This window comes from Amblyomma americanum, chromosome 8 (assembly GCF_052857255.1).
Source record: "Amblyomma americanum isolate KBUSLIRL-KWMA chromosome 8, ASM5285725v1, whole genome shotgun sequence".
Classification (NCBI taxonomy): Eukaryota; Metazoa; Arthropoda; class Arachnida; order Ixodida; family Ixodidae; genus Amblyomma; species Amblyomma americanum.
Genome location: NC_135504.1, coordinates 51,198,882 through 51,212,261, shown reverse-complemented (window position 1 = coordinate 51,212,261; position 13,380 = coordinate 51,198,882). Strand labels below are relative to the sequence as shown.

Below are 13,380 nucleotides of genomic sequence, written 5' to 3'. Positions count from 1 at the left end.
GCTAGGCATTTTGACAGTGTCATCCCCCCTGTGCACACCCAATAGACAGGGCATGGGTGACTAACTGAACAAATAATGCTGCCCAATGCTTCTTTGAAGGTAGGACTGAAAGGTTACCACCGTTCTTCCTCCTTTCACCTCCCCCCCCCCCCCACCCCACACTAATCTGTTGTCTCTTGTCCGGCTTTTCTCTTTACATTTTTGGGTAATATGTGGACAGCGGTGCTTGCCTCAACGATTGTCTGAAGAGAAATGGAAAGTGTCCCTCCCCCAAGCGTTATTCCTATTATTTTCCTTGGATTTCACTCCTTTTCACTTTTTGTGGCATGCGAAAAACTTATAGCACTCAGAATGTAATATTTTGGATCAACTAGAATCAAACTTGACTCGCAACCAATCAGAAAGGCAGCGCCCAGTTTGGATACGACCTCACTTCCGCTGCCGAAAATGGCCGCTGCATTGTGACACGAAAAGTCCGAGACAGGCATTTCAAGTGAATATTAAGATATTAGATATGATTTCAGAAATCTCTTTCGTCGCTCAGAAGTCACAACGTCCGGCATGCACTGCATACATTCTGCATACAAAGAGTAACAACCTTATCCTTGATTTACATTGCAGACTCCCTTTAACAAAGACACTAGGTCCCCAGCCAAGTAGATAAATTGTCAATTAAGAATTTATTAAGAAACTTCGAAAGCACTGAAAATTTAAAGGATTGCACTTGTCTCCTTAAGAGCGCAAATGCGAAAGCCTTTCCCTTCCTCTTTTTGTGGACAACTTCAGTCTGCAACTTGCGTCCACGCCACTCATGAGCCACGAAAGGCTTTCGCCTTAAAAGTCAAATGCTCGCTTCCCCGTAATACAGGTACTTCTGCCGCACTGTTTGTAGATACCAAACAAAGTTCATGAAGCATCTGTTGATACCCTATTAAGACAGACTTGTAAGCCTGGCAAGCATCGACACCCGAGATCGGATTTGCTACTGGATTGCAGTTTACTTTCGTCGTAGTACGGGAATCATGAGTGCACACTTTACGAAGTGCAATGTAAATATTTAGGGGAGTTTACAGGGGTTTATATTTCCAAAGCGACTCAAGCTATGAGGGACGCCATAGTGAAGGGTTCCAGAAATTTCGACCACATGGTGTCCCCAAAGTGCACTGACATCGGGCAGGACACTGGCCTACATATCATCAAAATTCGACCGCCATGCACTGTAAGTGTAAATTCAATGTAAATGCGAGGTGTGTATATGTAAATGTGTGCAGGACACGGGCCTACATATCAAAATTCGACCGCCATGCACTGTAAGTGTAAATTCAAAGTAAATGCAAGGTGTGTAAATGTAAATGTGTGTAATTAAAGACCTTGGATATTTGCGAGGGTTGTTGAGTAAGTTGCATGCCCCAGTTCCTCCGGTGTGAAAGGGCTGAATTGCTACCGTGTACAGGTTGAGACATACGGTAGCAATTCAGATAAAAGCACTGGAAGTAAGACGATCACACTTTCCGTATAGTGTACGAAAGTTGATGTTAGCTGGAGGCGCTGATTTTTCAGGGTAATCAGCTCAGGGCCGTTGTGCAGCTTGAGAATCAAAAATATCAGTTGGCTGGGTTTATAGAACCATTAAAGAGGTTTAGACTATGTAAGAGGCTTGCCTGTTTGTATGAATGCCAGACGCGTAATAAGGCATTTACCTCCCGTAAATCTGCGTTGACAATTTAGATTTGAACGGCGACTAGAATTGGCTTGCATAGGAGCAACCAGGCACTCGTCAAACTGCCTGCACAGCCGCTGGGGAAGGCTGCTCCGGTTCCTGCCAAATGCCCCAGCCATCTGTTTTCAAGCCGCCGCGGTGGCTGAGTGGTTATGGCACTCGCCTGCCGGCCCGAAAGATGCAGGTTCGATCCCGGCCGCGGCGGTAGAATTTCGATGGAGGCGAAATTCTAGAGGCCCGTGTGCTGTGCGATGTCAGTGCTTGTAAAAGAACCCCAGGTGGTCGAAATTTCCGGAGCCCATCACTACGGCGTCCCTCATAGCCTAAGTCGCTTTGGGACGTTAAATCTCCCATAAACCATAAAAATTTAGACTTGCTTGGAGAAGATGAAAGAGGCTTCTGTTATAGAATTTTTAAGCGTGACGAAGATGGGCTGCCCCCGCCATAATGGCATACACAAGATGTTCTCTGACAAAGCCGTTCCACGCCAGAACTTGATTCAGACACTTATGCTTTAGTAATGAAAGCATGTTAGGCAGCCGAATAAGCATGCCGTGGAAAGTTGTTGGCTGATGTTTAGAAGTCTCTCAAATAAAAAGTTACTATCAGGAAATGCGGCTTCATGGAGCGTGACCAAACGCACACGTTCGAGCCCTGAGTCGCATTCACGAATTTCTTACTTGGAGAAATTTCTCTAAGCGATTTCCTGATTATAATGCAGTAAAACCAGCCCTAACACGGTTTCTGGTGAAGGCAAGTCTACGCGCTTAAGTTAAATAAATCTGCTTAATTTCTCAGAATGCACGTTTTTAAAAAAAGACCCGTACTAGGTTTCCTCGTACAGCCAGTGTGCACGTTTTCCTGGCTACTTACCCAGTACAAGAGAGCTCTGGTGCTGCCCAATCATTACACTATATTGATGATATATATTAAGGCCTTCACCATCCAAGTTTGCTTGAAATGATTTACTTGTCTGTCAGGGACAATGACTAAGCACGACTGGAATGTCACCACAACTAACCTTTACTATTTTTATACCCCCAGCGAATGGTAACCCTAATACCGTACACTGGCGCCAACGAATATTTTTAACTTTACCCAACGTTTCGGGACAAACTCGGTCCCTTCTTCAGGGGTGACTAATGTGTGCCAGCAGCAGCACCGGCTCCCAAGCTATGCCCGCCACAAAGGATTCAGCGTTTCGGATGTTCTATTGCTGAGCGCATGTTCGCTGGCCTGATTTCAGGCTGCGGACGCCTCATTACGATGCAGCCGAAACGCTAATATGCCCGTGTAGTGATATCGGTCCATACGAAAAAGACCGAACTTCCCGAATTATTATTAATTAGGCACCTCATATCCCAGGTATACTTCAGGATCGTTCGATTTTATTAATGCTTTAATAAAAACTGGCACCTCATTTTCTGGGGTGCAGCGATGTCAATGATCAAGCATACGTTGTTTTCGTTGGGAGTCGTTGACATTTCGGCTTAAGCTCTCTTGAAAGGGTTGATAACCCAATGTGTGAATATAAACGTGCGATTTAAAAAAGGATAAGAATACGCCCAAAAACTGCTCTTGTTTATCTTTTGGTTTTCCTCAAACTAATTGCATGCTAGTTATTTTGGGGCAGCAAAATATCTAGGGCCGAATCACTCCCACTTGTTACCTTATCCTGCCCTTGAAGTTAGTTGAGTGAGTGATCAGGAGACTGTTGAAGCTTGAAGAACAAAGTTCATTAAATACGCAAACCCGAAGAAGCTGAATAGCAGCTGAGCAGTAGGGTTGGTTAAAAAAAAGGCTTAGCTGAGCTGCATTTTGTCACTTTCAAGGAAGGAACCTTGAGCTTTCGTGCCAAATCCAAGCTTCACACTCCCGGCATGCAACACGGGAGCATGTCACTGCACCAAGATGACGCCGGCATTTGCAAAGCGTGTCTTCATTAAGACCGCACGGCTGATATGCTGGATGTTGATGATATCTGATAACTTCGAGTCAAACAGGCACCTACACATCACTGGCAACTGCGCAGAATGGGAAACAGTGCGTGAAAAGTGGAGCACGAGAACGCTGTTGCGCGACAAAATTTTGTGGCTACTTGCCTGTTGTCAGAGGTCCGGATTTCCAGGGCGCTGTTGTAGCCGGTGTTTTTTGAGAGCCCCGAGTTGATTTTGCTCTATAAAGAGTAGAGAGTACACATACATGAGAGAAAATAAATAGACAGTGAAAAAATACTGTACTGCTCTTGACGTCTCGGCCGTAGCCGAAACTCACCACACACTCGGCGAGTGAGGAATGCACTACATAGGCCAAACAGACAATTCCTTCCGATTCAGATTTAGTAACTCCCCCTCAGTTCCTCCCCAACCTCCTTTCAAAAATACTGCGCAATCGGGCATATACGAAAGCCACGGCACCCGCTCCAGTTTTCAGATATCAGAGACCTACGAAAATTCTAAGCAATAAACAAAGCACCCCTTTACTGCGTCATATGAGGTCACACGCTTTTTGCATGCCACAACTCATTCTCAGCTTCACAAGCCACAGCAAGACCGGTTTGCACCACATAAAGCATTATCCAAGGAGGAAGCCACAGGATGGCGAAGACTGCAAACAGGCTCCTTCCCAAACATACATATTAAACAAGATGTTCCCCACACAGTATAGCGCTAACTGTCCGTGGTGCGAAGAAAACAAACACTATATCATGCCACATGGGAGTGCGGAAGAAATCAAGCATTCCACAAACACAAAACACCAAGTGCGGAGCAATGGGAGAGCCGGCTCACCAGCTGCGAGCTAAGGGTCCAAAGGGCCCTCATAGCACATGCAAGCGAGGTGGCCCGACTCAGTGGAGCTCAGGACTAGGGGCCCACCCACGGCCAAGGAGGACCCAAGCTTCAAGACTAAGACTTGGTCCTCTACCGCTACTACTTCCTAAAGGAGCCAATAAAGTTTTTCATTCATTCATTCCTCGCATCGACGTAATATATAGGGCTCGCTTCGCTACGGCGTCGTAGGGTGCGTTTCAATACCTCCCAGTAGACGGCTACTTAGACGTCTAGCCGGACAGCTGCCATCTTGGGACGCGTTCAATAAAGGCTGCTGCTCGATGGAGGCGAAATGCTAGAGGCCCGTGCACTGTGCGATGTCACCGCATGGTAAAGAACCTCAGGTGGTCGAAATTTCCGGAGCCCTTAACTACGGCATTCCTCATAGCCTGAGTAGCTTTGGGACGTGAAACCCTCTGAATGAAATTAAATTTAACGTTATCCACCCACCTGAATTTCTGCCGGCCTCTGCTACTATTGCCTTCTCTTGGAATCCACTCCAATACCTTTAAGGACCAGCGGTTATCTTGTCTTCATATTGCATTCCCCTGCCGAAGTCCACTTCTTTCTCTTGATTTCAACTAGAATGTCATTAACACGGGTTTGTTCCCTCACCCACAATGCCCGCTTTCGATCTCTTAACTTCTATCTTTCTATTAACTCTCTTCTCTCTTAGCTCATAACTAAATTCATTTCCATAGGTCGCTGCGTTGCACTTAAGGAGAACCCTTTTCGTTAGAGTAAAAAAAATAAAAATTATCTTAAATTGTGGTGTTCAACTCCCTATGTGAAACATGGGCTACGAAGACGCTGTTTAAATAATTTATTTAAACGCATTCCTATGGGCCGCACCCACCGCTGTGAGACGCACCTGGTGACAGCAGCACCATCTCATCCTGCTTGTGTACCAGATCATATTGGCCCATAAAAATTATGAGATAACTGCGGCACCCGCATTGAAGGAATGCATAAGCATTGACGCCTCCTTACCCCTCTTTGCCCCTCTTTCCCTCTGTTTGCTTAAATTTATCAAGTTCCATCATTGCCGATTTTGAGTTTTCAATCTTGGCGCCACGTTTCGTTTCCCAATTTGGCGTCATGCTTCGCTCTGTCCAGACTTCTGGTCTTTCAAATTTGGCGCCACGCTTTAGCTCCTCCCACTTCCGATGTTTTCAAATTTGGCGCCACTTCTGCTCTAGCCCGGCCCACTTTTGGACATTTTTAGCTCTAATATTTACCCCACATGCACCTCATGATTTCCCCCTGCAAGATTTTTTATGCTCTATCTAATGCAGCCATTCGTTTTCTTATAGCTCAACTCACTCGAACGTTATCGTGATGACAAGCTCGTGATGACGCTAAACCGCTAACGTAGCCATACAGTGCTAGCGCATTAAAAAGTAAAACTCGCGGATAGCTTTCTGGGGCCACAAAGTGGAAGCTGTGAGTGCAGGACATCGGCTTCCAGAAGTGCACTGTTCGCAAGCGGTCACAAGCCGAAGACTCAGGCCTGTGAGCTGGCAGCGCGCAGCTACCAATGCGTAGAAACTGGAAGGAAGCTTTCCCAAGGTATAGGTATGCTTGGCGGATAAAGTGCCAGCCTAGAAATTTTGGAAAAAATTCAGAACAGCAGACAGCGCATCTACTGCTTTGGCGCATATATTTAGGTGTTATTGGTGATGATAGAACAGCTAAAGTTTAGAGCTTTGATAGCATTGTTCGAAACAATACAATGAGACGTGTTCTTTCGTATTATTTTTCGCATTTCTACTAATTCGATTCACAAATTTTAATAAAACCTATTCATGGTTCTTTCATTTTTGAGGAAGGTTCGGTGGGCGGATGAGAATTAGATGTTTGCTGGGATCAGGTGGCCGCGGCTAGTTGACAAGGGGTTGATTTGGAGAGATATGGAAGGTGCCATTGTTCGGCAGCGGAAGTAGTCAGGCTGATGATGATATTCAGATATGTCAGGTGAGAATGTTCGACTATATTTATCGTGTTTAAGGAAGGAAAGTCGTAAAATTCTTTTAGCGCCAGACCCTCCACAGTTTTTCAAAATATAAAGATGCACCCCAGAGTTGCGGAGAAAAAAAATTCTTAAGACAGCCTCATTCGAAACTTGCTGTGTTAATAAGTTAGTTGGGAGTTTAATGACACAACAGCAACTAAGGCCAAAGAGCGCCAGAGAAATGTATAACTTTGTGTTGCCAGGAGCAAGGAGGCGAGGAGTTCCCTTCCACCGTGATTGGCTACGGTGCCCTGTTAGTGCCAAGGTATATCTTTTCAGTATGTTATGCTTACCAAAAAATTAAAGCTTTAAATGGTGACAAAAAATTCTCGTGTCATTTTAAATAATCAATGACATTGCAAATGGTACAATGGGATAATCCCCGAATAGAAGATAAGGATGAAATGGTATGTAGAATTCATATAATTTTCCAAAATACCTGAGACGATGCGCAAAATATATCAAAAACTTAAAGCGGGACACTGCAGTGCTGGCATGCTGGCGGCTGTGCTCCCAAAAACAATAAATTGTAAGTTAGGTGCATGTGTGGGCGATTTCTAGCCTGGCATAAAATCTGTTGATAGCAATCTTTCCATTAATTTACACTTGCTGCCTTCTGGAAATTCCTTTTATGAGCCAATAACTTTCGCAATGGTGGAAATAAACCTGGCATACGTTTTCTAACCTTTGCCTTTCGCACGCGAAACATACCCATCACAACTTATATATCTTGATTTGTACCTCATTGGAAGGTTCCGAAAAAGCGCTGTGAGCGAAAATGCTGCCTCTGCCAAGACGTTTGTTCATACCTCTTTTACCCCGAAATATTAATATTTTCACAGAACAAAATTCTTTGAATATTGTGTACTTAACATACAAAATAATAACAAAAATTAAGACATGGAAACAGACATTTGGATTCCCGCTCATTCGACATCGATCACTCACCGGGCCACTGTAGTACAACGGTGGCTGCGCTGAACTCTCGTCGCTGAGTGGCTGGCGGACAGCCATACGCGTTGCAGGCATTCCAGGCGCAGTACAGGTCTTCTCTGTCAGAGCTGCGCAACGAACATCTTACATAAGACTTCATCATGGTAACCGAAGCCACACACAATGAAGAAGCACATCTATCATTAATGTGCGCTACTCGGGCGTATACTCCTTATGACTTCTCACTGGTTCTTTCTTTTCCATATGACCTGTAAAGATTGGGAAGATCTGGCGTGCCTTGCCCAGTTGTTCATTACCGGTACATATCGCTAGCCTTCCGCGTCCATTTGACGATTAATTGAAGGAGGTCCTCGCTCCAGTCAAATCTACTTTATCCCTTGCAGACAAGCATTATGTTCTACAGTCGAGAAATACCTGGCAATTGCTGTGAATTTTTCACGAACCTCCAGTTAAAAAAATAACATGATTACTTCAAAAACATTACGAATTGGTGCATGGCGCACACTTCAACGTCAACAGATTTGCTGCCCAATTCCTTAAAAGATATACGTTTGTGCCCAATTATTTTCTTTACAGTCCGAAGCTGCTTCCATAACAAGACAGCTGGAGGGTCCTTTAATAAAACACTGCATCACGTGAGAGAAGAAAAAGCTAAAGCTCCAAACAGCACATTATCTTCTGCCTTTAGAGAAAAGAGATCCTTTTGTGTGGCCACGAAATGGCTCTATCATTTTGTTCCATCCAGCAGATATTTCAAATGAGGCCGGCCTCACTAACTTCGAGAAAACATCCCGAGCAGCTTAAATAGGAAGTTTTAAAAGTCGCGTGCACATCCGTAGACTTCATACCGCAAACGGTTTTGCTGAAATGCAGTCAGGAGACTTCTTGCGCAAGATCGTCGACAAGCGCTGTTCGAAAACTTCAGGCACATTCTCAAAGCGTTATGTTCGCAGGTGCAGGTTAAGCACCTCACCAATCGGCCAGAGAAGCTCATGTATTCGGTCACGTATAGCCTATACATATATGCTTACATACATGTCAATGGATGCAGTGGGCCCAGGGACCCAGTTTGCCCAGGGACCATTTTTCGCGCGCCCACTTGTCTCAATGCCTTCCTTGCCCTTCTCTAATTCTGCTTTGCCGACTGGGGGCGCGGCGTTCGGTTGCTTGAAGCTGGCGCTAAAACCACGATACGAGTGCACATTATATATCTCGTATCTTGCACTACCTCTGTGTCATTTACCACATAGACCACGATGTGCATGTGACACTGTAGTTCAAGGTTGCTGGTGGAGTCGGATATAAATTCCGTCTAGGAGACTTGCTACAATGTCGCCTGTCCAGCAAAGATTGACAAAACCTGCACTGAGATGTGCGGACGTCGAGGTGGCCATGACAGGCGTTAACCACGTGCAGGAATAACTCAGCTCCAATTGTAAATAGCCCTGAAATATGACACAAGATCGACTGGCCCAGAGAAAACGCATGCCTCGGTTCAAGGTAACAGCTGTGCATTGCCTCAGCGGCGTGAAGATACCAATTTTTCATTGGCGCGTGCCTTGTGATGCTCATTTCTTGAGCTTCACAGTATGCGGATGTATCGAACGTATTGAATGTCAATGTGCCAGTGGCATAACCGTCCTGGCTAGCTCTTTAAGGTGTTCTGTATAAAATTGTGTAGAAACGATGTGCTACAGCTAGCAGCGATTTATCTTGTTTAGAGCAAATTTATCAATATTTCACCAAACGGGGAGCTCTAAGGCACATCATCCACCATATTTATGCAGCCAGGTTTTTGCTCCAGTATGTATAGGTAGCTTTTTTAAAATTCCGACTGTACTCTGCATCATCGAGATAGAAAGTGATCCCGCAATCTCATGGGTATTGATTAGAGAAATTGTGGCTTTTCAATGTTTTATATTTCGATTAACTGTGACAATTTGCGCAAATTTTACACGTCTTTGTAAAAACGCTTACTGGCACAGTGGTCAGGGTATATAATAAAATCGTCTGTTGAGTCTTGAGGTTTGAACAATGTATTCAGGCTGAAAGATACTCGCTTTCAATGGAAACAAAATATGGCGAAGAAAGCGGTACCCTAGCCAGTGGCTTCTGATGTGCCGAAGCCTGAAAATTCAGAGACACTGGGGTTGTGTTTGAATATCGTCATATTTCCTTCCGTATTATATTAGCCCTCATACGTGGAAGAATACTGCGTACGATGCAGAGTTTTAAGTAGATTAGTTGACGCGACCAGCATAGACGGTATGTTTCACCCTGTGTGGTGCTCATGGTGAAGAAAATTCAGGGAATTATGTATGCGCTGTTGTATTGATATTCCAAGTTCTCAACCACACCATAGCAGCGATAATTGCCGCACGCTACTCACTGAGAACTAAGCGCTTACCCGGCCATTGCAGTGGAAGTAAGGATGTCAAATGCTGGCTCGTCACATGGGACTTTCTGCCAGACGCGACGAAAGTATTCTCTGCGGTGCAGTGGTGGTCCAGATCGGCCGGGCTGCGGAAAGAGAATCTTACGTGAGCTTCCACCACTGAATTGCACGAACACTGACTACAAGCTGTACCGCGCATTCTGTAGCACAATGGTACGTTGCGGGCACGAAATCTGTGGGGTGGCCCGTATCGTGTGAACTCTGAGAATACCTATGTAACACTTTTGAAGCGAAAGGTTCACTACACTATGCAAAAGCCAAGTGAGCCTGAGGTCAAGTGTGGCTACTGGCCTCACCTTATGTTCCGCTAGGGTTTCGCACCACTTGACTTTTGACCTTTTGATTTGCAGGCAGAGGATGGCAGAATAGGCCGCAGCATTCATTGGTTGACCAACCTTTCGAGATCAACCATTACCTGCATGCCACCTGCCAGGGTGGCAGTGTGGGCGCACTGCTAATCCAGTGTGCGGAACGCACTCACATTACAGATGCCAGGCCGCGTCTGCTTCCCGATAAACCACAGCTTTCACTCTCTAACCAGGTTTAGCAGTTGTTAAACCGCAGCTAATTTTTTACATTTGCCTTTTTGAGCGCAGCCAGATTTCCACTTGGCTGTGTGCCAGCAGCGTTCTGATTGGCGGATTTTATACAGGCATCTACTGCGCATGCACAGCACTGCTCAACACACACGCGAGCTCAATCAGGCTGCAGACAGTGAAAAGTTCTACAGGTCCTTGGCGCTCAAGGATATTAGTGAAAAGGTACATTTTATACTTTCTTTAGCACAGTACACGTGTCTTGCAGCATAAGGAACTATCAAATTAGCAGCTTTTGTCATTGAAATCCCGCCTTAGATAACGGAGTCTGGGAATAACACTGGTTACAGCTATCAACTCTGCCGGCATAAGTGGAAATGCCGTCCAAGAAAGAGAAAAAACTGAATGAAAATCAGTCCTAACGAAAATACGCAGTATAACTCCTTAGAAAAATGGTCTACAGACAGTCTATACACTGCATAGACTATTGCCTTCCTACATATTCCTTTTTGTGTATTCATAATCTATAGACTGTTAGCTACAGATAATATTCAACTAAAAGTGTAGGGCCATAGATCTATTGATTTGTATATATACTGTCTATGGGATTTGTTTTGCCTATAGACTGTTCTCGGTGGTTTGTCTACAAAGAATCTATAGATTTTATCGACAGATGTTTATGGACAGTCTATAGACTGTATAAAGAAATTTTTGTGAGGGTTAAGAGCAAGGCAAAGATACGAGGTCATCTCCGCCAGTCTTCCCACCAGGCGTTGTTCCTATTTTGGCAACTACATCCTTAGCGCTAGAGCAGCCATTGTGTGCAGTCAGTGCCCCCTGTAGCTCACACCATGCACCGAAACAGTGGTTAAAAAAGGGTTACCTTGTGAACGGCTACTGCAAGCGTCTGCGGTGGTCTCCAGTGGTGGCTTGGTTGCAGGGTCAGTTGGCTCCCTGCTGAACAGGCACGGTTTCAAGCCCTGCAAGTCAAGGAAATAATGGGAAGATCTTTAGGGTTCCGGGGAGCTGGAAACAGTTATTCTCCACGAGCACTCATTTTCATAACTGACACCACAAAGATTGACAGCCTGACTACTGCAGCACGACTCGTGGCACTATTCTATCTTCGATCAGTTTAAATTTCTCTAGTTTAAATTCTTTTGTCTAATTTAAAAGGGCTATAATGTTTTTTATGCAATGAATATATTAAGAAACTTCGATTTCCACCTTTTTTTCCTAACATAACTGGCTGCTCGTTATTCCAAGGCAGACACCGAATGTTCGCAGCCGGCGGTACTCCAGACGAACGAATGTTTATGGGTTTACGGGGGTTCAACGTCCCAAAGCGGCTCAAGTTATGAGGGCCTCTGTAGTGAAGGGCTCCGGAAATTTCGGCCTCCAGGGGTTATGAAGAATGATGTCACACCATTTGTTAAACACAATTAGAAAATTAATTAGTGTAGTGAAAAAGATCCTAAGAGTAGGTGGTTACACCACAATCTGACATCCGCTTCCCAATAAATATCCACGGAAACCTTGCGTAAAAATGACAGAAAACTGTATCTGATGTATAAATAACTAAAGGTTTTGGATTTAAAAGTACGTGGAGATCAAACGGCGGAAGTCTCGGAAAACAATCCAAATTTCAGAAACCACAGGATTTGTATTTGTATGAGCATTGCACTTATTAGAATTTATAATGTAACGCTTCTCAAGGTATTTCAGCCAACATTTGCATTTAATCATTCAGTTTACTTCAATAAGCATGCCAGATTACATTGCTCTATGTCAGATAATAAATTTCACATCCGATCCCCACTTCACCCCAAATCATTAGCAGTTCTTGATTGCCTAAACAGAAGAAAAAACTGCGCTGAAACACTGGACGAGAAACAACACGAGAGCACTATGCGCCGACTAGCAACTCGTTTTTATTCCAGCTGTATATATCTCGATTCTGGCGAAATAAATACCAGTTGCTTCTTTCATATCCTGTGCTTCTGCGTTGTTTTGTTTTCTTAAGCATAATTCGACATTTGGCTAAAGTCTCTGCCTTAACGCCACTTAACAAACCGGTTGAAAAGCAGTGCGTTTAAACTTAACAGTCTCCTATGGAACGTAAACGCTTTCTAAGGTATTAGATATTGGTGGAAGTAGGAGGTTTAAAAGCAGCGTTTGGGAAGTTGATAAAAAGCCAGAAGGAAAGCAAATCGCTCATTCAATTTCGGAGCGAATACTTTGCCGTAAATAAAATAAGAAGTAAGGATGTACTCAACATATAATCTAGGAGCTTCAGTGGGACTGCAGTTCCGCTAGGATTACGGAAAAGCGTCTACTGGACATCGCAGACAGGTATTTTTCAACGCCAATTCCCCTCCCCTCGCCGTAGTGGCGTGACAAAGGCAGCAGGACTGCCTCGAAAAAGCCAAGTCTGCATGCGGTGCAGGTACACGAGACGGCGCAGTAGGCTTTGAAGAACACTCCTGCATTTACCTGCTGGTGCATTCCAGGCGGCAAAAAAGTGACCGAAAGTCAGGTTCCTTCGTTGCATAGTAGAATGGAAAAGGTAGAGAGAAAAAGAGAGAACAAAGACGAAAAGATGCACCCTCTTAACTCTCAAGGCGAGAACTGCGAAAGAATTTGCGAAGGAAGCGCTTGAAAAAGCGAACCTGATGCAGCTATCAAATTGAAGAAGCTTCAGCAACAAACAGCGTGTATTACGTCTGGAAACGAGATGCCTGAAGCTATAGCTTGGTGCACAAAGCTAAAAACTAGTTTCGAATTTTTTGTCAATATATTTTTACATTTTTCCCGCTATGTTTTGCACACACGAGGTGCCACGGTGTTTCTAGTATTCCCTTTGATTTCCCAGG

At 44.5% G+C, this 13,380-nt stretch overlaps 1 long non-coding RNA gene across 1 annotated transcript; it reads right to left on the bottom strand.

Moving 5' to 3' along the window:
* Positions 1–3,810: 3,810 nt before the first annotated feature.
* On the bottom strand, positions 3,811–9,990 carry LOC144102148 (uncharacterized). The gene is made up of 3 exons (XR_013308185.1): positions 9,924–9,990; positions 7,511–7,623; positions 3,811–3,896 (listed from the first exon to the last, which is right to left on the bottom strand). It is a non-coding gene; the product is annotated as an uncharacterized LOC144102148 (long non-coding RNA).
* Positions 9,991–13,380: the final 3,390 nt, after the last annotated feature.